Source organism: Hemiscyllium ocellatum, chromosome 4 (assembly GCF_020745735.1).
Source record: "Hemiscyllium ocellatum isolate sHemOce1 chromosome 4, sHemOce1.pat.X.cur, whole genome shotgun sequence".
Lineage (NCBI taxonomy): Eukaryota > Metazoa > Chordata > Chondrichthyes > Orectolobiformes > Hemiscylliidae > Hemiscyllium > Hemiscyllium ocellatum.
This window is the reverse complement of record NC_083404.1, coordinates 55,762,959-55,785,293: the sequence shown is the minus strand read 5'-3', so window position 1 is coordinate 55,785,293 and position 22,335 is coordinate 55,762,959. Positions and strand designations below refer to the sequence as shown.

Below are 22,335 nucleotides of genomic sequence, written 5' to 3'. Positions count from 1 at the left end.
AGTTGACCAACCCGGAAGTAACAGTTCTTGCACTTTCAGCCTGAAACTGCCTTTTATTGAAGATTACTTCCCGTTTTAACAAACTACGCTTTTTCTCTCCTCCTCTCGGAAAGGTACAGTGCGATCTTTTTATTTTCCATTAATGAAAACCGGACATGTAAATTATTTTCTCTTTAATGAATGTGCTTATTAGAATGTGATGCTTAGTTGGATTCGATGAGATGGATTTCCTCGCACCTGGAGAGGAAATTAAATTAGAATTGTGCAAAGGATAGTGAGGGAGACAGATTTTTCTTGTAGTCTTCTCAATAGTGTAAGAAATGATTTATTTTGAATTGTTCAAATGTAGATATAAATATGTTACCGCATCGCCCTGATTTTTCAAATGTATTCCTTTCTTACTGCTCATATCTCACTGAATGAGAAACATTCATAGCCTAAAGGTTGAAGGAGGATAGTGCAGCTGTAGAGGGTGACATTTCCTCTAGGTCCAAAAGCCCGCCTTTTAACATAAATTCCCATGTTTGCTTGTTACTGTTTTTGTAGTTCAGGCCTGCTTTGCAAGATTAGAAAAAGAAGTTTAATATTGATCATGTGCAGGCTTTTCGTGCTATTACATTGTGCAGTGGGAATTGATTTTAATGTTCACTTTCAAGTTTTACTTTGGTTTTATAAATGCCATGCATTATTGTTCTTTAATTTTGGCAAATAGAAAAAAACAATACTTTGGATCTATTTAACTCTGATACTTTTTATAGGTATTTATTCATTGATCAACATGAAATGAACCGTGGTGTGTGAATTATGACTACGTGCAAATCTGAATTGTTGCTATTGCTTCTAGACAAATTGTTAGATTTTGGAATTATTCCTTTATTTCTGCTGGTGTCAAAACAGAGGTTATAAAATTAGAAATATGTTTTTGATTGGGTACAATGTCAAATCTGGTCATACATGATGAATGATCTTGACTGATTAATCAAGAGGAGCAAAGTGTCACTTTTCTCTAGAAATGAAGGCATTAAGTAAATAATCAACAAGCCAATCTCAACTGCACTTTTTAGAATCTGCATGGTCAGTTCAAATGCAAATTTGGAAGAGACCCCAGAATTCAGCACCAGCAGTGATCTTGTTAGAGATATACAGCACAGAAACAGACCCTTCGGTCCAACTTGTCCATGCCAACAGATATCCCACCCCAATCTAGTCCCACCTACCAGAAACCAGCCCATATCCCTCCAAACCCTTCCTATTCATATACCCATCCAGATGCCTTTTAAATGTTGCAATTGTACTAGCCTCCACCACTTCCTCCAGCAGCCCATTCCACACACACAACAATCTCTGAGTCAAAAGTTGCCCTTTAGGTTGCTTTTATATCTTTCCCCTCTCACCCCTAAATCTATGCCCTCTAGTTCTGGACTCCCCAGCCCCAGGCAAAAGACCTTGTCCATTTATGCTATCCTTACCCCTCGATTTAATAAACTTCTATGGAGGTCACTTGTGTATGATATTAGGATATCTAAATTAAATTCGTGTACTGTATGAAGTATTTATCATCTGTGACATTTCTCACTCAGAGAATGATAGAATCCTAGAATCATGGAATCCTTACAGTGTGTAAACAGGCCCTTCGTCCCAACAAGTCCACATCGACCCTCCGAAATAAAACCCACCCAGACGCACTCCCCTAACCTATTATCCTATATTTACCGTGACTAAGCACCTAACGCTCATATACCTGAACACTATGGGCAATTTAGCACAGACAGTTTACCTAACCTGCACATCTTTGGATTGGAATGCAGTCAAATATGTGTCTGAAATGTAATAGTTTAAGTCTGACACTGACAAGAAATACTATTGATATTTACAAGACCTTTAATACATTACCAGTTGATCTTCTGTGGCCATCACTCAGCAAGTCAGAGAGTTTGTTTTGCTGATACTTTCATTCTCACTTACTTTAGTCTGTCTTTCTCAGCTTTTCTGGGAATTTTTTAGTTCTGCCCTTTTTTCTCTTAAAGGGAAGGTAAGGTTTAAAAAAAAATTCATCTCTGGAGGAGATAGGACTTGAATCCGGGTCTCCTGGTCCAGGATTAGGGATGCTGTGCCTTAAGAAGGCCCTTTGTTCGTATTTGCAGTGGGTTTTTAGGTTGAATGTGGTCCTCACCAGTCATGTTCACTTCACTACTTCAAGTCCATAACATTGATAAACCCTTCATTTTCCTACTATCTGTTTCCCTTGCTACAGTCCCCAGATGCTCAATATACCAGATCTTATACTCTAAATAAATGACCTATTGAACCTTTGCTTCTTCCTTTCCTCTTGCTACATGCACTCTTAAAATTGGTTTATGAAGACAGGAGTACTATATTTTGCAATGCACAACATATTATTTTGCTGATGAAAGAGAATTTTATTTAAGTTGACCTGTTGCTTTACACCCTTATGAATAAATGTGATTGGATCAGTTACAATATTATGTTTATGTAGATGTATAAGTCCTCGGCTGTTCACCAACACCAAAAACGTTAATTTTTCCATGGCAATTTATTATATTTTCAAACCCATTCTCCAAATTCCTGAGTTACTCTAATTTCTTAGATATTTATCTCCCTTGCACAGTGGCTCAGTGGTTAGCACTGCTGCCTCACAGCACCAGGGTCCCAGGTTCGATTCCAGCCTTGGGTGACTGTCCGTGTGGAGTTTGCATGTTGTAAAACCTGCGCCCACACCTTCTCCATCCAAGGCCCTAAAGGAGCCTTCCACATCCATCAAAGTTTTACCTGCACATCCACCAATATCATTTATTGTATCCGTTGCTCCAAATGCAGTCTCCTCTATATTGGGGAGACTGGACGCCTCCTAGCAGAGCGCTTTAGGAAACACCACTAGGACACCCACAACAATCAACCACACCGCCAAATGGCTCAACATTTCAACTCCCCCTCCCACTCTGCTGAGGACATGGAGGTCCTGGGCCTCCTTCACCGCCGCTCCCTCACCACCCGATGCCTGGAGGAAGAACACCTCATCTTCTGCCTCGGAACATTTCAACCCCAGGGCATCAATGTGGACTTCACCAGTTTCCTCATTTCCCCTTTCCCCAACTCATCCCAGTTCCAAACTTCCAGCTCAGCACTGTCCCCATGACTTGTCCTATCTGCCTATCTTCTTTTCCACCTATCCACTCCACCTTCCTCTCTGACCTATCACCTTCATCCCACCCCCATCCACCCATTGTACTCTTTGCTACCTTCCCCCACCCTCCTCCCTAACCTATCACCTTCATCCCCACCCCCACTGATCTATTGTACTCTATTAGACTTTCTCCCCAACCCCATCCTCCTCTCATTTATCTCTCCACCCTTCAGGCACTCTGCCTGTATTCCTGATGAAGGGCTTTTGCCCGTAACGTCGATTTTCCTGCTCCTCAGATGCTGCCTGAACTGTGCTTTTCCAGTACCACTCTAATCCAGAATCTGGTTTCTAGCATCTCCAGTCATTGTTTTTACCTACATTCTCCCCATGTCTCTGTAGGTTTCCCCGGGGTGCTGTGGGTTTCCTCCCACAGAACAAAGATGTGCAGGTCAGGTGAATTGGCCACGCTAAATTACCCATAATGTTAGGTGCATGAGTCAGAGGGAAATGGGTCTGGATGGGTTACTCTTCGGAGGGTCGCTGTGGACTGGTTGGGCTAAAGGGCCTGTTTTCACACTGTAGGGAATCTAATCTCTTAAATATTTCCAACATGATTTTGTAACTATGGGTGTTTGGGACAGTGAACCCTAAGTTATCATATCCTTTTAGTAAAGATTGTGTTTTTTCTAGGTTAAGTTTTAAACTGACTTCCCATACTAAAGAAAAGTTTATTTTCCTCTCTACCCCATTATTTTTAAACATCTTAATCAAATAACGGTTAATAATGGTTAGAAAATATGATCTAAGATTTTCTGATGTCACAAGTCCCTCCAGTGTCCACCTCATGGTAAACTGTCAAGGATTTTCATCAAAGTAATCTATCCTCTCTAAAGTGGGCACCCAGAATGAAATACAACATTCCAATGGGTGTAGTGTGCAGAAGTACTTTGTGTACATATTCTATATTCATTTAATTCTAATAGCACATTTCCTTTTTGTACCTGTGAATTTGTTTTTAAATAGTTTTATTCACTGAATCCTCAATGCTTCAAGTTAAACAATGCTCTAAACTGCATTTGTTCCACAGCACTGAACTGGCCCTTCATATCATCAAGTCTGCATTGAACTATCTACTTTAATCCCACTTTCTAGCACATGGCCCATAGCCTCAAATGTTATGACATTTTAAGTGCTCATCCATGTTCTTTCCAAAGGTTGTGAGGTTTCCTGCCTCTGCTGTCCTCCCAGGCAATGCATTCGATTCCCACCACCCTCTTGGTGAACAATCGTTTCCTCAAATTCCCTGTAAACCTCCTGCCATTCACCTTACAATGACATTATCACAAGCGTACTGCCTCATTTCATAGCCATAACCATTTTCACTTACATAATGTCTTTAAGGTTAAAAATAAACTCCAAAATATTCACAATCACAGAATAAAAGTAAATAAATTGCTGAGCTAAAGATGCATTCAGAAAAATTATCAAAATTTTGGTCACAATTAGTTTTAAGGAGGGAATTAAAGAAACAGAGATGGAAGTTTTTCCTGCAGGAAATTTGTCTGAAGCTAAGTTGAATGAAGGCTTGGTCACGAATGTTGTAAAGGGAGGTGAAGTTGCACAACAGATATGAATCATCAGAAGTACGGTGTCGAAGCTCAGCTCAGGGTCACATTAAATACTTGATGGATTTAATGGTTTTGAAGTCTGGTTCAACCTGTGCTGTAGGTGAAATCATTAATGAGGGTGAAGAATTTCTAATAGGAATTAAATACTGTTGTTTTGATTGTCCCAATGTTTTGCTATATTAAACCATATCGGCAAATTGTCTAATATATTGATTGACCTATTTATAACGTGCTGCTATTTTGAAAGTTAGTTATGCCTTGAGGTTGCCATCATATCCAAGATTCATTGTACCGATATTTTGCTGAGCCTCTTTAATTAATATAAAAACATGCACTTTGTCCAAAATGTTGCTTCCTATCTTCCAACAAATCCCATTCAATGTTGTCACCAATTCTGAGTGCATTATTTTTAACAAGTAATCTATCTTATAGAGTCATAGAGATGTACAGCATGGAAAAAGACCCTTCGGTCGAACCTGTCTATGCCAACCAGATATCCCAACCCAATCTAGTCTCACCTGCTAGCACTCAGCCCATATCCCTCCAAACCCTTCCTATTCATATACCCATCCAAATGCCTCTTAAATGTTGCAATTGTACCAGCTCCACCACTTCCTCTGGCAGCTCATTCCATACACGTATCACCCTCTGTGTGAAAACGTTGCCCCGTAGGTTTAGGGTAAGAGGGGAAAGGTATAAAAGAAACCTATGTCCTGTAGTTCTGGATTCCCTGATCCCAGGGAAAAGACTTTGCCTATTTACCTTATCCATGCCCCTCATAATTTTGTAAACCACTCAGGTCACCCCTCAGCCTCCGCGCTCCAGGGAAAACAGTCCCAGCGTGTTCAGCCTCTCTGAAAGCTAAAAATCCTCCAACCCTTGCAAAATCCTTGTAAATCTTTTCTGAACCCTTTCAAGTTTCACAACATCTTTCCGATAGGATGGAGACCAGAATTGCACGCAATATTCTAACATAACCTTATTAAATGCTTTTTAAATATTCTCATGAATGCCCCTATCAGAGACCCTTAAAGTTAAAGAAGGAAGTCCTTGCTTAAAGTTTCATTTCTCTTTAACATCACTCTGATTATAACCCATCTCTCTCACTGCTCTGCTGTTGTTCCTTGTAAACAGATCTGCATGACTCCCATGTTCATTCTGTGAGACCTAGGTTTCAGCTATGGTGGGGTGTAGGCATTTTGGAGGGGTTATGAACCTATAGTGGACTGCATTGCTGGTTGAAAGGCCTGCCTTGCTCTTTGGGATTTTATCCTCGTTGTTTAAATTTTGAGCTCTCAAGTTCTTCCCTTCCCTCTTGTTCCATTATTATTGTCCTAACAAACGAATAGAGCATGTGGAAAGCAGCCAAGCATCCATAATGACAGTTTCCTTCAGAAGATGTCAACAAATGCAATTATACCTGCTAGATCAGTTTTTTTTTCCAACTCTGGTACATGTAGCCTGTTTTTTCTTTCAATTTTAAAGAGCTAGGGATTAAATAACAACATGGCAACAAGTTGACAAATCATATTTGCCCTACAAGACCAATTAGATTAACTAAAAAAAAAGTACCTTGCATACTATAGGTAAAAGTCTTTGCAACAGGGAAAACGGGGTCTATTTAATGGTTATGCAAAGTTTCCTTGATGTGTACATCATGCCTTGTCCCTTTCCCCTGTTAGTGAAAACAAGATGTGTTGGAAATGGGGGCTTATTAGAAATTGGAGTCTCCATGAAAATCTAGCCCTGAGTTCTCACATCTGTATGGATTTTCACAATTTTTCCATTTGACTCAATGGTCTGTGTACTAATTAATTTATCTCTTCCTCCTTTGAATATTTGCGCTGCATTTCCTATTATTTAATTCTCCAATAGCTTTCTCAGAAGAAAAGGCATTTTGAAATAAAAATTTCTCATTCCATCAATTTTTAATGCTGAATTTTAAAAACTAAACTGGATATGAATAGGAGCCTAGCTTCCATTAATTTATCTATTTTTTTCTGTCCTGATTCATGTCTCTACATTCCTCCCCATCTGAAATGGCTTCTAAAAATTCACCCCAATGGCTTGAATTCCCCAAACACCTCATATTTATTATGTTTTTATTTTTCAAACCTCGGTATTATAATAGCTGTTCCATTATGTCGTTATCCTCTATTATTGCCATATGTAATTCTGATTCACCTTTTTTTTTGTTTTCAAGGACATAAATATTTGCAGTTGTTATCCTTTACAGGATAATCAGATTCTTTATATTCTCCTCTTTAAACCTCTATGAGCTGAATTTTACCAAAAGTAGCTAAGTGTCAATTTCAGAGAGCTTCTGTGACTCACTGAGTTTTCTCATGCAGTTTTGCTCTTCTCATCTCATTATGTATGCACCATGTTCAATGGCCCCATTACCATGCAGTCAGCAATGGTGGAATCACCATTGCCATTTTTCAAGTCCAGCTGAGTGCCAGGTAAAATGCTGCCAGCACGAATCGTCCTTCACTGTGCATGTAGTGGGATGGAAATGAAAAAGTAAAGTACATAGGTGGTATGGTGGCACTTCATTGGAAATCCAAGCTTGCTATTTAACATTAAAACTTGTCTGATTTATTGTCATTGTAACTGCAGCTACAATCATTGAGCTACATAAACTACCCATCCTTGGTTGTATACCATATTAGAACCTTGTTTAAAGGGAGTGTTACTCTTTCCCTAATGCCTATAGCACAATATCTTAACATTATAAATTTGACAGCATCGCATTTTGGAAAGCCTTCAAATGGATAAAAGCATTTTTATTGAACAACAGCAAAAACAAAGATAAAACAAACAACTAGCTTGCTTTTTGAGCAGCAAAAATCTGTGTTGATCTTATTCCAGTTTAGGAGATTGTAAAGCTGTTAGTACTACTGAAATCTTACTCCCACCCCAACATTACCCCAAAAAGGTAGCACTGCATATCAGTGTATATTGGTGAATACTTAGAGTTCAAGGTAAGAGGAAGTCAACTCCTTGTCCTTGTGCGATTGATGAGATCTTGGATTGACCTGATCAAAATTACTTGTGTCTAGAATTAGTATCCCACATAGTTAGATATTGTTGTGCTTCGCATACAGGTTTTTTATGATTAAAGATGTCTTCAACCTTTATGGTATATGTCCTTGATTAATACCTTTTGAGGGGCTTCTCATCTCTCAAAAAGAGCCATTGAGGCCAAACAGCAAAAAACAGATCTGATCACTCCGGGTGTGCAGAAATCCATTTTCCATTTCCACTCTGAATTTGCATTTCTGATGAGGAATAGAAGGTTTCACAGATTGCACTTGGCCAAGCAAGTTACAAGCTCAACCTGGTGATCCAAGGACTTAATCAAATCTTCATGTTCATTTCTTCTTTGCACTCCATGTCAACCCCAACAATTCTGACCTTCAGAACAGGCCCAACCAATCCTTTAATTTAAATCTCAATCTCCTAACATTACCCTCTTGTCTTTCAGCCTTTGTCACATGCTGTGGGTGTGATATTGATGTAGCATTGTGCAGTACAGCAATATGCCCACACCCTTGACTGTTCACTGTTGATGCCCATGACAAGTTGCTTGGTTTCCCGTCTGCACTAAACTGTAAGGCAAGAAATTTGTAGGCCTATAAGTTTTGAATGTGCTGAAAAAGTGCAAAATGGCAAGGCAAAGAAACTGTGAGCATCCATTTAGGCATAAAGTGCGTGAGTGCAAAGACCCATGAAGTACACCCCGCTGTGGGCCTGAGCTAGGTCCCTGTTCCTGTGTGCAAAACAGCATTATAGTGAAAGGTGCTTGTGTGCTCCAAAGAACAGCATGACATAGAAACATGGTAACAGAAAGTAGGATCAGGAGTAGTCCATTCACCCCTTCGAGACTGCTTTGCCATTCAATAAAAGTGGAGAATTGCATTCTAAGTGAGTCAGAGACATGCATATGGTGAAGCTGGTGTCTGTCATATGCAAATGTCTGTGGAGAGATATCCTGAGATGTTAGGATGTGTTGACCAAAAAAAAAGGCTTGGAGGAGCAACTGACTCTGAAGTGTCAGGTCCTTGCTCTGTCTTCCATGTTGAAAATTGTTGATGTCTAGTTTCTCTTCACCAAATAGAAAGATAGGAAATTGCATGTAAATGAAGAGAGATTAGGCACTAAAGGTATAAATGCATAAAAAAGGTGTCTCTGTGCTCATTAGTGACATTCTTATCTCGCCTTTTGAACATTGAGAAAGAGTTCTAGTCTTCAACTCAATGTCAACAATCTAACACTTCCACAGCCTGCTTCTCAGATGCTGCCTGACCTGCTGTGCTTTTCCAGCACCACTCTGATCTAAACTCTGGTTTCCTGCATCTGCAGTCCTCACTTTTGCCTAATCTAATATGTCTAGTCATGCCATACTTTCCCAAAATGACCCGCCATTGGGAACATCATTCAAGGGCTAGGAAAATTCAGCCCCATATTAATTTCTTGGTCATCTTCTGTTGGTTTCCACTCGCCTTACCACTATTCCTAACCTTTTAATGTGTCTTTTGCTTCATTTTGTAAATCAGTCTGTGCCATCATAAGTTGTACGTCTTGAATAGTAAACAAACTACATTAACAATTATTTTATAATGCACTTAAAATAATTTGGAAGTCACAAGTATTTTAGAGTGCAAGTATTTTGGGTTGCTAAAAGTACAAATCCAACAGTGATGGAGCAAATGGTCTAGTTCCATTTTTCATTCTCTGATTTTATGATCTAAAATATCTAAAACTAGAGGGCATGCATTAAATATCTAAATCTGTGGAGCATGCATTTAAGGTGAGAAGGGGAAAATTGAAAGGAGATGTGAGGGGCAAGATTTATTTTTACACAGAATGGTAGGCGTCTGGAATACACTGTCAAGGTTGGTGGTGAAGGCAAATACAATGGGGTGTTGAAGAGACTTTTAGATAAGCAAATGAATATGCAAGGAATGGAGGGATATGGACCATGGGCATGCAGAAGGGATTAGTTAAGTTTGGCATCATACTCTGCACAACATCGTGAGCTGGAGGACCTGTTACTGTGCTGTATTGTTCTCTGTTCTAAGTGATTAAAATATGACATGGAGAGAAAGAAAAGGAAGTAATATTTTCTGAAACAAGACTTTGAGCTGTGGCATCGCCACCTGAGGATCATTTCTTCCATCATCACTTGATTGAGTTTTTTGAAGAAGTAACAAAGAGGATGGATGAGGGCAGAGCAATGGATGCAAACTATATAGACTTCAGAAAGGCATTTGACAAGGTTCCTCATGGGAGTCTGCTTAGAAATATTGGATCTCATGGAATATAGGGAGAACTAGCCATTTGGATACAGAACTAGCTCAAAGATAAAGATATAGAGATAAAGACAGAAGGTTGCGATGCAGGGCCAATTTTCAGACTGGAGGCTTGTGACCACTGTAGTGCCACAAGAATCGGTGTTGGGTCTACTACTTTTTGCCATTTATACAAATGGTTGGGATGTGAACATAGGAGGTAGAGTTAGCAAGTTTGCAGGTGACACTAAACTTTGAGATGTAGTGGACAGTGAAGAAGGTTAACTCAGATTACAGCGGGATCTTGATCAGATGGGCCAATGGGCTGAGGAGTGGCAGATGGAGTTTAATTTAGATAATTGCGAGGTGCTGCATTTTTGAAAAGCAAATCAGAGCAGGACTTATACACTTGATGGTATAGCACTGGGGAGTGTTCCTGAACAAAGAGACCTTGGAGTGCAGGTTCATAGTTCCTTCAAAGTAGAGTTTCAGGTAGATAGGATAGTGAAGGAGAGGTTTGGTATGCTTTCCTTTTATTGGTCAGAGCATTGAGTATAGCTGTTGGGAGGTCATGTTGCAATTGTACAGAACATTGGTTAGGCCACTTTTGGAATATTGCAAGTAATTCTGGCCTCCTACCTAAAGGAAGGATGTTGTGAAACTTGAAAAGGTTCAGAAAAGATTTACAAGGACGTTGCCAGGCTTGGAGGATTTGAGCTATAGGGAGAGGCTGAATAGGCTGGGGCTGTCTTCCCTGGAGCGCCGGAGGCTGAAGGTTGACCTTATAGAGGTTTACAAAATTATGAGGGGCATGGATAGGATAAATAGACAAAGTGTTTTCCCTGAGGTCAGGGTGTCCAGAACTAGAGGGCATAGGTTTAGGGTGAGAGGGGAAAGATACAAAAGAGACCTAAGCGGCAACGTTTTCACGCAGAGGGTGGTATGTCTATGGAATGAGCTGCCAGAAGATGTGGTGGAGGCTGGTACAATTGCAACGTGTAAGAGGCATTTGGATCGGTATATGAATAGGAAAGGTTTGGAGGGATATGGGCCAGGTGCTGGCAGGTGGGACTAGATTGGGTTGGGATATCTGGTCGGCATGGACAGGTTGGACCGAAGGGTCTGATTCCAAGCTGTACATCTCTATGACTCTAGAGGGCATAGGTTTAGGGTGAGAGAGGAAAGAGAAAAGGGATCTAAGGGGCAACTATTTCACACAGAGGGTGGTGAGTGTATGGAATGAGCTGCCAGAGGATGTGGCGGAGGCTGGTACAGTTGCAGCATTTAAAAGACATCTGAATGTGTATTTGAATAGGGATGGTTTAGATGGATATGGGCCAAATGTTGGCAAATGGGACTAGAATAGGTTAGGATATCTGCTTGGCATGGACTGTGGGATCAATAACAACTGTACTAATGTCTGATATACAGAATTACATAACTAATAATACCACTAATTTAGAGTTGATGACTACTGTTTATACTATCCATTTCTAATGGCATTCATATATGATCTGCTGTGCAAGAATTCAGGAACCTTTGAATTGTTTTGAAAAATTGATATAGATCTGGATGCCTACTTTTTCATTGCTCACTTTCAGCCTGTTCCTCTCATTTCTCCAAATAATGGTCATCATGGAGTTACAAATATCAAGTTTATAAGGGAATATTTTAAGACAGTTTCTGTAATTTAGGGTAAAATGGAGGAATAAATGGAGTGATGTATCCTGTTCTTTAACCTGTGTGACAGCTGGTTTGGTTGTTGAAAGTAAAACAGAGGGCCCAGATTGTTACAGTGGGACAATATACAAAATATTCACACCTGAAACTATGGTAAGGGCATCTGTTAGACTCCAGGTCTCTCAGGGAGGTGTAGGAATAGCAAGGTTTGTGCGTGGTTAAACGAATGTCATACTTTAAATTGTCTAGTTAATTCCAAGTTTGAGTATGCAGAAACAAAAACTTTATATAAATATTTCCACTTGGATACACAGCACATGTGGTTCATGTTGCCACAAATATGAGCTTCGATAAGCGACACACCATAGCAAGACATTGTAAGATTGCATTGAAGATTTTCCTAAACTACACCTTGTACATCAGTCACATGTTCAGTCTGCAAGAATGTAACACAGAACAGAGAGATAGATGCAGCCAGACATTATTGGGCATGCGAATCTCCAGACTTATCCTCACAGTGAAAGTCAGTTTAGTGATAAAATGTATTCAATTGGAAGGGGGGGGGAAAGGAAATAGGCCCTCAGGAGCTAAGTGGCAGTAGGTTGGATTGGGTCCTTGGGAATCAAGTGTCCAATTAAGAGACTGTGTAAAATACAGTCGAACTGTGAGATAGTCACATGTATAAATTTAAATTAACATTTTTTCTTTAGTTTAAAGTATAATTTATTTGCAGACAGTATTTCGCGAATCTTGCTTTTAATTCCTTAATAATAAAAAATGATTGTGCAGTCATTCTCATAGGAAGTACAAAATTCTTTTATAAATTATTAATCCCTGTAAGAAGTATAGCAATGAAGAAAACTCATTCTCTGAGTTTTGCTGCATAGTAAAGAGAATTATTGAAACTGAAACTGATTCTTTTCATGCTCATTAATTTGTTTTCCTGAACTTTTGCTGAAATAAGAACATTGCACATTGGCCTGGCAATGGAAAGAGTTATCTCCTCTCTTCAAACGAAACAAAGTGTTGATTTTTCATATAGTGCACTCTTGTCATTCGCTGTAAGACTGCATATTTGAATGCCTTCATAAGATTTTTCAAAGCACAGATCAATTGTAAGGGCTGATTTGGATCAGTTTTCAGACAAATCACAGTTTGTAACACAAAATTGTATTGACTCTTTGGTAGCAAGTTTCAAGTTTCTTGCATATTTTCCTGAAATGTCTAGTGTTAATTGCCTGAACCTGCCATTCATTGTAATCTCTTAAAAACTTGCCCCAAATCTTCTCTCCAAGTTCCAATTCCTGTCACTCATCAGAGCATACACTAAGAGAACACAGAATGACTTGGCCTCTAAAGCTTCAATGCAATTCCTGCAGAGTTTGACCATTGCTAAAAAATTGTAGTTCAGCCACTTTATTGGCAGTTCCATGAAGCATTTCTATTGTATTTTGGGATAAACCTCCTGAGTTATACTCCTGAAAGTTACTTGTCACAGGTTTCCAACATTTCAGCCATTTGTTGATAGCTGACAGTAGAAAAAAAAACTTTGTAACAATATGCTTCAATAAATTATATTCCTTCAGCAGACTTACAGAACTTCCTTAACTGTTTGTAGAAATGCTAAAGTGAGCATATATCTTCAGAATTATGGTTTCTGCATCAATATCTAAGTGTTTGATGTGTATGTCATATTGTGGAAAATAATGAGCAAAACAGCTGCAAATAGTTTCTTTGCCTTTTAGTTTTTAGTAAACACAGTTGTAATTTCTGTAATTAAAATAACATTGTCTGTTGAAAGGATGGACCATTTCTCGAAGGCATTGTGCATGGATAATTATTTCTGCTGCAATTGAATTGTGACAAGAAATTTGAAAGGGTTCAGAAAAGGTTTACAAGGATGTTGCCAGGTTTGGAGGATTTGAGCTATAGGGAGAGGATGAATAGGCTTGGACTGTTTTCCCTGGAGCGTCGGAGGCTGAGAAGTGACCTTATAATCATGAGGGGCATGGATAGGATAAAAGACGAAGTCTTTTCCTTGGGGTGGGGGAGTCCATAACTAGCGGGCATAAGTTTAGGGTGAGAGTGGAAGATATAAAAGACATGTAAAGGACAACGTCTTCACAGAGGGTGGTGTGTATATGGAATGAGCTGCCAGAGGAGGTGGTGGAGGCTGATACAATTGCAACATTTAACAGGCATTTGGATTGGTTTATGAATAGGAAGGGTTTGGAGGGATATGGGCCGGGTGCTGGCAGGTGGGAGTAGCTTGTGTTGGGATATCTTGTCAGCATGGATAAATTGGACTGAAGGGTCTATTTCCATGCTGTACATCTCTATGACTCTACGACTCTAATTACTTCTGAGGATTGTGGATTATTACCACAGAAATGCAACAGTAAATGCTTGATCACCTTCTTAAAATTGGAATGTCTCAAAATCAAGAGGAAACACCCTGTTTGAGGCATCTGTTGCCAAAGACGAAAACGGATAGTTTATTGTGATTTAAATGCTCTAGGACATAAAGTGGCATTTGAATGTTTTCACTCAATGCTTTTTCTTTGTTTTTCTGTATGCCACTTGTTGTCATAGAGGAGTTGCTGTAGATATTTTAAAATCAAATTTTACTCTGTAATTCGTACTTCTATAAAACTGGTATTGTCTCATACCATAATAGACATCAATTTGTTAGTCTAACCTTTTGAAGTAACAAGGGCAATTTAAACAGGGACCTCATTGATTAAGTAAATGCATTAAGTGCTGAATTTGTGAGTTTCTGATAAGGTGTGCTGATTGACTTTTTTTCATCTGTGGCTAATATTTAAATCATATTGGTATACAGTGCAGATTACATGATGCTTTTCTTTTCTGCTCTTAGCTGTGAAATTGCATTTTGAATTGGTAAATAGTGATTTTCGTGACATGGTGTATGTGATGAGGGCAATGCTTGGATTTTTTTTCCATCAACTTGGACATGATTTTGAATGACTGATGTTGTTATTAACGAATGAGCTGATCGGAATATGCTGAGGACCATGTCATTATGACACATGGGAGATCTGGTGGGGCCTTTACACTGGCGCAATAATTGACCAGGAAATGTTCAAGAGGGGTTGAGCTGATATGGTGACCTTTTGGAGCTGCCAAGTCTTCATTGGTTTTATTGTCATCATTCATAATTGCATTTGTTAGTGAGTGCTTATGAAATTAATACACCTTTCTTTGGCTGGGCTACATGTTGTTGCAAATGATATGAGGCAAAGAACTTTTGAAGTATTAGATAGAAAGCTGCCCTAGCAGTTGCTATGACAACCAATCATCGAATCCCTACAGTGTGGAAACAGGCCATTTGGCCTAACAAGTCTACAACGACCCTTTGAACAGCAACCCAACCAAACCATTACCCTCCCCTATATTTACCCCTGACTAAGGCACCTAACCTACAGATCTCTGAACACTATGGGCAATTTAGCATGGCCAATTCACATAACCTGCATGATTGAGGAAACCGGGGCACCTGCAGGAAACCCACGCAGACACAGATAGTCGCCCAAGGCTGGAATGAAACTCAGGTCCCTGGTATTGTGAGGCAGCAGTGCTAACCACTGAACCACCATGCTACCCAAAATTACTTATGGACACATTGAACTTTTAACTAAAACAGGTCTTTTCCTTTAAACAAATAACATATAAGCCAAGATGGCTAGAAATGTAACTCAGTGTATTTCTGGAAAATTTCTGTGTGGATATAAATTAGTCTCAAGAGAGACCATGGAACATCACTCCAGGAAAGATGTCAAGAAATTTCACAAAATAAACGTAGAAAGATAGTGAGGTACAGATTCTTGAGTACAAATTCTTCGGCAAACAAATGAGAAAAAGCAAAATAAAATGTCCAGCATTACAGACCTCCAAAAGTATAAAATATTGTAATAAATTAGAAAAAAGTTCAGAATACCAATCCTTCCAGAATAATGCAATAAAAAGAAAAAAAAATGAAATAATAGAACTCTTTCACTATTGGAATTGGGTCATTGATCTTTTACATACATTGAAATGAGGAGACAGTATTTTCTTTAAGATCTCATTTGGAAAATGGTATCTTCTATAAACTGACAATCCCTTAGCATTGTGCAGTATTGGATACATAAAGCATAATGCATTTTTAAGAGTCCAAGAGCTTATCTCAGTTTGCCACAGTCCTACTTCACTGATTATTTGCTCCTTGTATAAATGCAACCAATACATATTCAATTAATCCTTATTGATTTATTGTGAGAGGGAGAAGCCTTTCCCAACTTTAAAGTCCTTCCCTAGCCTAATAAACCATATCTCCCTGATTGAAATTGGTTTCTGAAGGCCTTACTTTCTATCTGAAGGCTCATGGAATTCTTTGAGACTTTGGCTCTGAAGAAAACCTTTCTACTTACATGCAGGCTTTCCTAATGAAAAAGGTAAGTTAGTTGTGTCACCTTCCATGGCTAGAAATTGTTTTTGTATTACTGATGAAACTTTAAGATTCCTGCCAAAAACTGATAATGATTATATCCTCCAACCATCTGCAGTTAATTCTAAGCATAGACAGCCCACACTAGTACACAAACTTAGGGTTTGACTAATCTGCCCAAAATTTAGTGAACCATTTTGAATGTTACTGAATGGTTCCTTTCACAGACTCTTTGCTAAAAAGGATTTCTGCTGCCATATTCATAATTATTACATTCATATTTGTACACCTATTTCTAAATTTATCATTAGCAAATGTCCCCCCATTATCAGTGAGAAGTTTTGTGGTTCAAGTCCATTTTCTGTATACTTTTCAATACCTTATCCACAATTATTCTCGAATTTTTACTATGTGTTATGGTTGGCTGACAAAATCTGGTTTTCAAATGGAAAAATATCAAATGAAAAATTGTTTTTCTTCTATCCTTTACCTGTAAATCCATAGCCTCTGCTCACTGAAATCTCTTGCTAAGGGCATACTTATTATAGGCCATAATGGTGTCCTTCTATGTTTCTCTTTAATCTCACATCTATCATTTAAGTCCGTTGTACTCCCATCCCTTATTACTGCACCCTTTACAAAATTTTTAACATTTTAATTGAGCAAATTACCTATGCAAATTTAACAACTGCCATTTTGTCTTCCACATTTTTACCAGATGATGTTAATAACACTTCTTTAGTCGAGGTTATGTTTCATGAAAGAGTTCTAAATGTGTAAATTGCAAAATATTCAATTTTCCAAAGATAATAGTTTTATTGTTTTTCATATTGAGCTTAATTTGTGCTTTCTTCATCAATGGACTACTTAATGACAATTGCATTTCACTAATCACTGCATTTGTGCTAATAAAATTATACAATATGATACAGCATTTGAAACGGAATTTGTCACCTTTTCAAAGAATCCCTGAATCTTATGGAAATCTTAAATTTCTTCCTCTTGTTCTGATCTTTATTACTAAGACAGTGTAGCAAGCATTTTAGCCAATCTGTTCACATTGCAGATCTGCATTTCCTGTCTAAATGATCAAGTGAAAGACTCCGCCACCAAAACATTCATGTCGGGGTGACATTCATGGTGACCAGTACAATGCCCTCACTTTGATCCATATTTCCATCTTCTTTCTCAGAATTTTCTACTTTGATTAGTTTTGAATACTCTATTGTACAATTCACAATAGTCATAGTATATTGGTACTTTGCATTGCACCTGAAACATTGATTAACTATGTCCTGAGCATTTCTGCAGTTCATTATCTTACTATAAATTCCAAATTCTCTTTGCTTAAAATTATTGATTAGTATTTGTCATTTCTATTTGTTTCCTTTCATACTGTAACCTATGACCTGTCTCTAGATAGTATTGCCAATTTGTTAAAATTGTGTCCTCCATTTTCTGTTGGATCACCAATTGCAACCTTTGTATGATGAATACTGCAGGAAAGAAATGCTTTCCTCTGAATTTGTTTTAGTACTTCCAACATTTGTTCTACCAGTGTAGTTTATCCACACATTTAATCCTGTCAAAACTACAAGTACGTCTATACCTGGTACTTTAATACAGTCCGAGAACCTAAATGCCAGCAGAGATTTGGGAATTTTCAAATGAAATTTCTGTTGTCTTGCAACCTATTGAATTCTGTTATGTACTTTTCCATGACACGTTCCTCCATATTTGTCAACATCCGACTATATCTCATAAGAAGTCAATAAATTATCCTTTTGGTAACCTTAATCCATGAAAGTCAATAATTTGTTCAAACCTTCATCCGAGTTCAAATCACCAGACTCTAATTCTGAAGGAGCTTTGCTTCTTATCCCAGTTTCTGTATGACAATAAATGTACTGAGGCTGTACTTTGTTTCCTCTTTGGTAAAGAGATAACCCAGGTCCACATTGTAACTTTATTCTTTCATTGATTGTAAAGTACATTTTAAGTATATACATATACCCCAAAGCTTTACATTTCAACTCTGCCAATGTCTGCTGCCAATGTTAAACACCAGAAGTTAACTAAACAGAGTTTAAGTCCACACTTCCAGTGAGAGCTTAATTTCAGTTAGTCACATTCCATTAAGTTCACATCCACTGATTACCTGTTTCTCATATTTGTTCAGCCAAGTAACCCTTAATTAAACTGCCATCACCTGTGTTGTCATTCCATTGGATCTCAAGTATTCTTCAGGCCATGTTAGGTACATATAATGTAAATTGTATTCTAACAGAAGGCTTTTACACAACATGGCCTGTAAGCTGTGAAATGTAATTTGGGACGTTCTCATACTAAGTAGATTGCAGACTGAAAGGTGGGCAGCCACTGGACTCTGAAGGCTGCTGGGGTTCTTGGCCCAGCCTAAGCTATGAAGGCTGCATAACAGCTATTGAGTTCCAATAGATCTGCAGGTACAGGATTATTAGCAATGTGTTTGTTTGCTTGCTTTACAAATCAGTTGTTGGTGACACTGCCAGAATCTGGAACAGTTGAAGATTTTTCTGGAAATCCTTTCTTCTGTGGGTGCAGGATTAACCTCATGTTAATGGAAGTGAAAACTAAGGGCAGGTTAGGTTAGTTTAATATCCAGGGATTTTTCAAGTAGAATGAAAGTTGATTTATTGGAAGCTGGCTAATGGGCTGGTTGACCACATAGTGGATTTTTTTTTAAATTTCAAAAATGTTTAATTCAGAACACTAAGATAATGAATTTAGATAAAAATTTAACAAGGTGCGGTGAAGACCAATTCAGCAGTCATCCTGCGTTGCACTATTGACCGTGAGGCTTGAGCTGTGGTTTTGAAGGCCTGGCAGGAGGTAGTAGTTTGTTTGGTTTTGGTTTACAGTTAGAATTTTGAGATATAGGAATTGTTTGTGGTGGTTTGAGCAGGATCTGAGAAGTCACCTGTGCAGGTGGAGACTGACATTGACAACTACTGGTGTTACTAATTTCACCTATTATAAAATAATAATGGCAAGGTATGTCTTATGAACATATTAAGTAAGTACAGTAATGATTTGTAATTAATGATGTTGACACTAATTCTCATTTTCGGGCTTTTTTATTTGTATACTGAAAGTTGATTACAAAAATAACTAGCTGAGAAAAAAAAATTCTCAAGTCTCCTGACATCTCAGGTTTGCATCTGATGATGTGAGACACAAGATTCAAATACTAAGTTCCTTAAACTTGCATTTCATGTGACAAGTATATTTGTTGCATAGCAACTTGTAGATGTGAATCAAATATGGATGATGAATTTATTTTTAAATGTGAGGCAGAGGCAGCACTTAAAGTTTAGAGTTGAGCGGTGTAAACCAAATATCTGCCTCATTCAGAATTTCGGATATAGCTTATGTGGTTTTAGAAAATAAACATTTATTTGATGATGTTAGTTTTGAATATAGTTAAATCTTGCCATTCCAAACAGATAGGGATTAACCTTATTTTTTCTTTTGTTTGAATTTTCTTTGTAGCATAGCCCTTTTGGACTGGCAGATGGTTTGGAGATTTGCTGAGAAATCTTTATTTAACTATCTCATACCAGAAAATAAAACTTGCATGCATGTTGTACCTTTCATAGCCTCAGGGCTTCACTGCTAATTTTGAAATCCTATTATTGTTGTATCATAGAGAGTTAGGGATCTAATTTATGCGTAGCATCTTATCACAATGTATAATGAGATAAGTGATAATTACACTGTTGTAGTGATATTGGTTGTTTGAGGGACAAAATGTTGGCCAGCACACTTGGAGAAAGCGTATGTTCTTCTTTGGATGGTGCCATTGGTTCTGCTTGAGGAGGAAGAGGAGACCTCCATTTTATGTTTCATCTAAAAACATTGACACTGCTGGGTGCATAAGTATGGATAATGTGCTTGAGCCCAACTTGAAATACCAACCTTCTCAATCTGAGATGAAAATAATATTGCTGAATCATGGCTGACAAAGTGAGAAAGCTCCCATTGCCAAATGGAGAATATATGAGCCACTGATTTTTTTTTCTCTAACTTGCTCCTTGTACTTTTGGAAAATGATAATTCACATGATTGTATGGTTGCATTGGTGACAATAGATTTTAGTGATGATTTTAGTAAACTCTTATATCTCTTGATAGTGCTACCAGATTAGTAAATTACCACTTATTCATGTAAGTTGGGATTCCAGAACACAATTCTCATTTAATTGCTGATGCTGATATCTGATTTGATTACGATTTTTTCTTATTCATTCATGGGATGTAGGTGTCACTGGTTGATCAGCATGTTATTGCCTGTCCCTAGTTTTCCTTGAGGTGGTGGTGGTGAGCTATCTTCATTAAAAGCCCATCTCTTCAAGGCAATTGCTGAACTAAATCCTGTGTAGGACTGTCTAGATTGTTACATTCTTGGTGAAGTGGTACCACTGTTCTCTTTTTAAATCAAAATCTGCGGTTTTAATTTACTCTCCAGAATCCCTGTGGTGTATTGTGGGGTTAGGACTGTCCACAGTTGTTTGTCATTTAGATAAACAATTTTATGAGAGTTTAAGAGGTGTGGTTGGTAATTTTTCCATTTGACACCAAAATTGGTGTATAGCAGACAGTGAAGAATGTTATCTAAGATTACAAAGGGATCTTGATCAATTGGACCAATGAGTTGAGGAGTGGTAGTTGGAATTTAATTTGGTTAAATGCGAGGTATTGCTGTTTGGTAAAATGAACAAGGGCAGGACTTGTACAGATATTGGCAGAGCCTTGGGTACTGTTGTCAAGCAGAGAGCTAGAGGTTCAGGTACCTTGTTCTTTGGAAATTTCATCACAAGTAAATAGGGTGGGTAAGAAGGCATTTAGCACACTTGCCTTCATTGCTCACAGCATTGAGTATAGGAGTTGAGATGTCATCTTGAGGTTGTACAAGATGTTGGTGGGGCCACTGTTGGAGTACTGCTATAACATGAGTTTCGTTAATGTGAATGTGCTGTAAAATGATTGAGGAATTGGTGACACTGTTTCTAAAGTGCAAACTTTTAAAACATGTGTTGGCTGTAACAAGATTACATTGCCAACCCTTTTAAGCGCTGTTTCTAAAACGGGATATTTCTATAATGCGGGGTTGCACAAGAACGTAACCATCGTATTATAGAAGAATGACCTGTACAGTGTACAGTTCTGGTTGCCCTGCTTTTTGAAGAATATTAAAGTGGAGAAGGTTCAGAAAAAAAAATACTAGAATGTTGCTGGGCTTGGAGGATTTGAATTACAAGGTGAAACTGGATAGGCTGGGACTTTTTACAATGGAGCATAGGAGGTTGAGGGGTGACTTCAGAAGTTTATGAAATCATGAGGGCAGAGATAAGGTGAATAGCAAAGGTCTTTTCCCTAGAGTCAGGAGTCCAAAATTAGGGGGCTTATTTTTAAGGTGAGAGGAGAAAGATTTAAAGAGTACATAGAATAGTTTATATGTGGAATGAACTGCTTGAGAAAGTTGTAGATGAAAGTACAGTTACAACATTTAAAAGACACTTGGACAGGTGCATGAATAGGAAAGGCTAAGAGGCATATGGGCCAAATGCAAGCAAGTGGGGCTAGTTTACTTTGGGAAACTTGGGCGGCATGGACAGATTGGACCAAAGGGTCTATTTCAGTGCTGTATGACTCTATGATCGAGCACATAATCCTGGCTGACATTTCAGCATAACATTGGAGTGCTGTCTTTCAAATAAAAAATCAGATCAAACCTCTATTCTTTAAAGTGGATGTAATAGATTCCATTGCATTACTCAAAGAAGGATAGAAGAGTTCTTATGGTATTGTCGTCAATATTCATTTGTCAACTAACAATACTGAAAACAAATTCCCGGTCATCTATTTCATATTTGGTAATGGGTGTTATGCTGGAATCTGCAGATGTGCTGCGCTGAGACTGAAGTGAAGGGTGGAAATAAAGATGGTGATATTTCTTTAGTCAGGTTACTTGGAGATTAGGATGTGAGCTATGATAGTGGAAATAGTTGATGGTCTGTAAAATAGGTAGATAATGGGTCTTGTAGTGAAAGCAGCAAAGAAGTGTACTTGTTGGGGTTGCAGTCAAGTTGGAAGTCAGGTT

The 22,335-nt window shown here is 38.3% G+C and overlaps 1 protein-coding gene across 3 annotated transcripts in view; it reads left to right on the top strand.

Moving 5' to 3' along the window:
• LOC132813608 (CYFIP-related Rac1 interactor B) overlaps positions 1–22,335 on the top strand; it is a 188,509-nt gene that overhangs the window by 121 nt on the left and 166,053 nt on the right. Inside the window, exon 1 of one of the 3 annotated variants that reach the window (XM_060823219.1) lies at positions 40–113. The exons of 1 other annotated variant lie outside the window; for it this stretch is intronic. The gene's annotated coding sequence lies outside the window, so the exon portion shown is untranslated. Of the gene's footprint in view, positions 1–39; positions 114–22,335 lie in introns of those variants that run through there. One more of the 3 variants, XM_060823214.1, reaches the window with a different exon arrangement.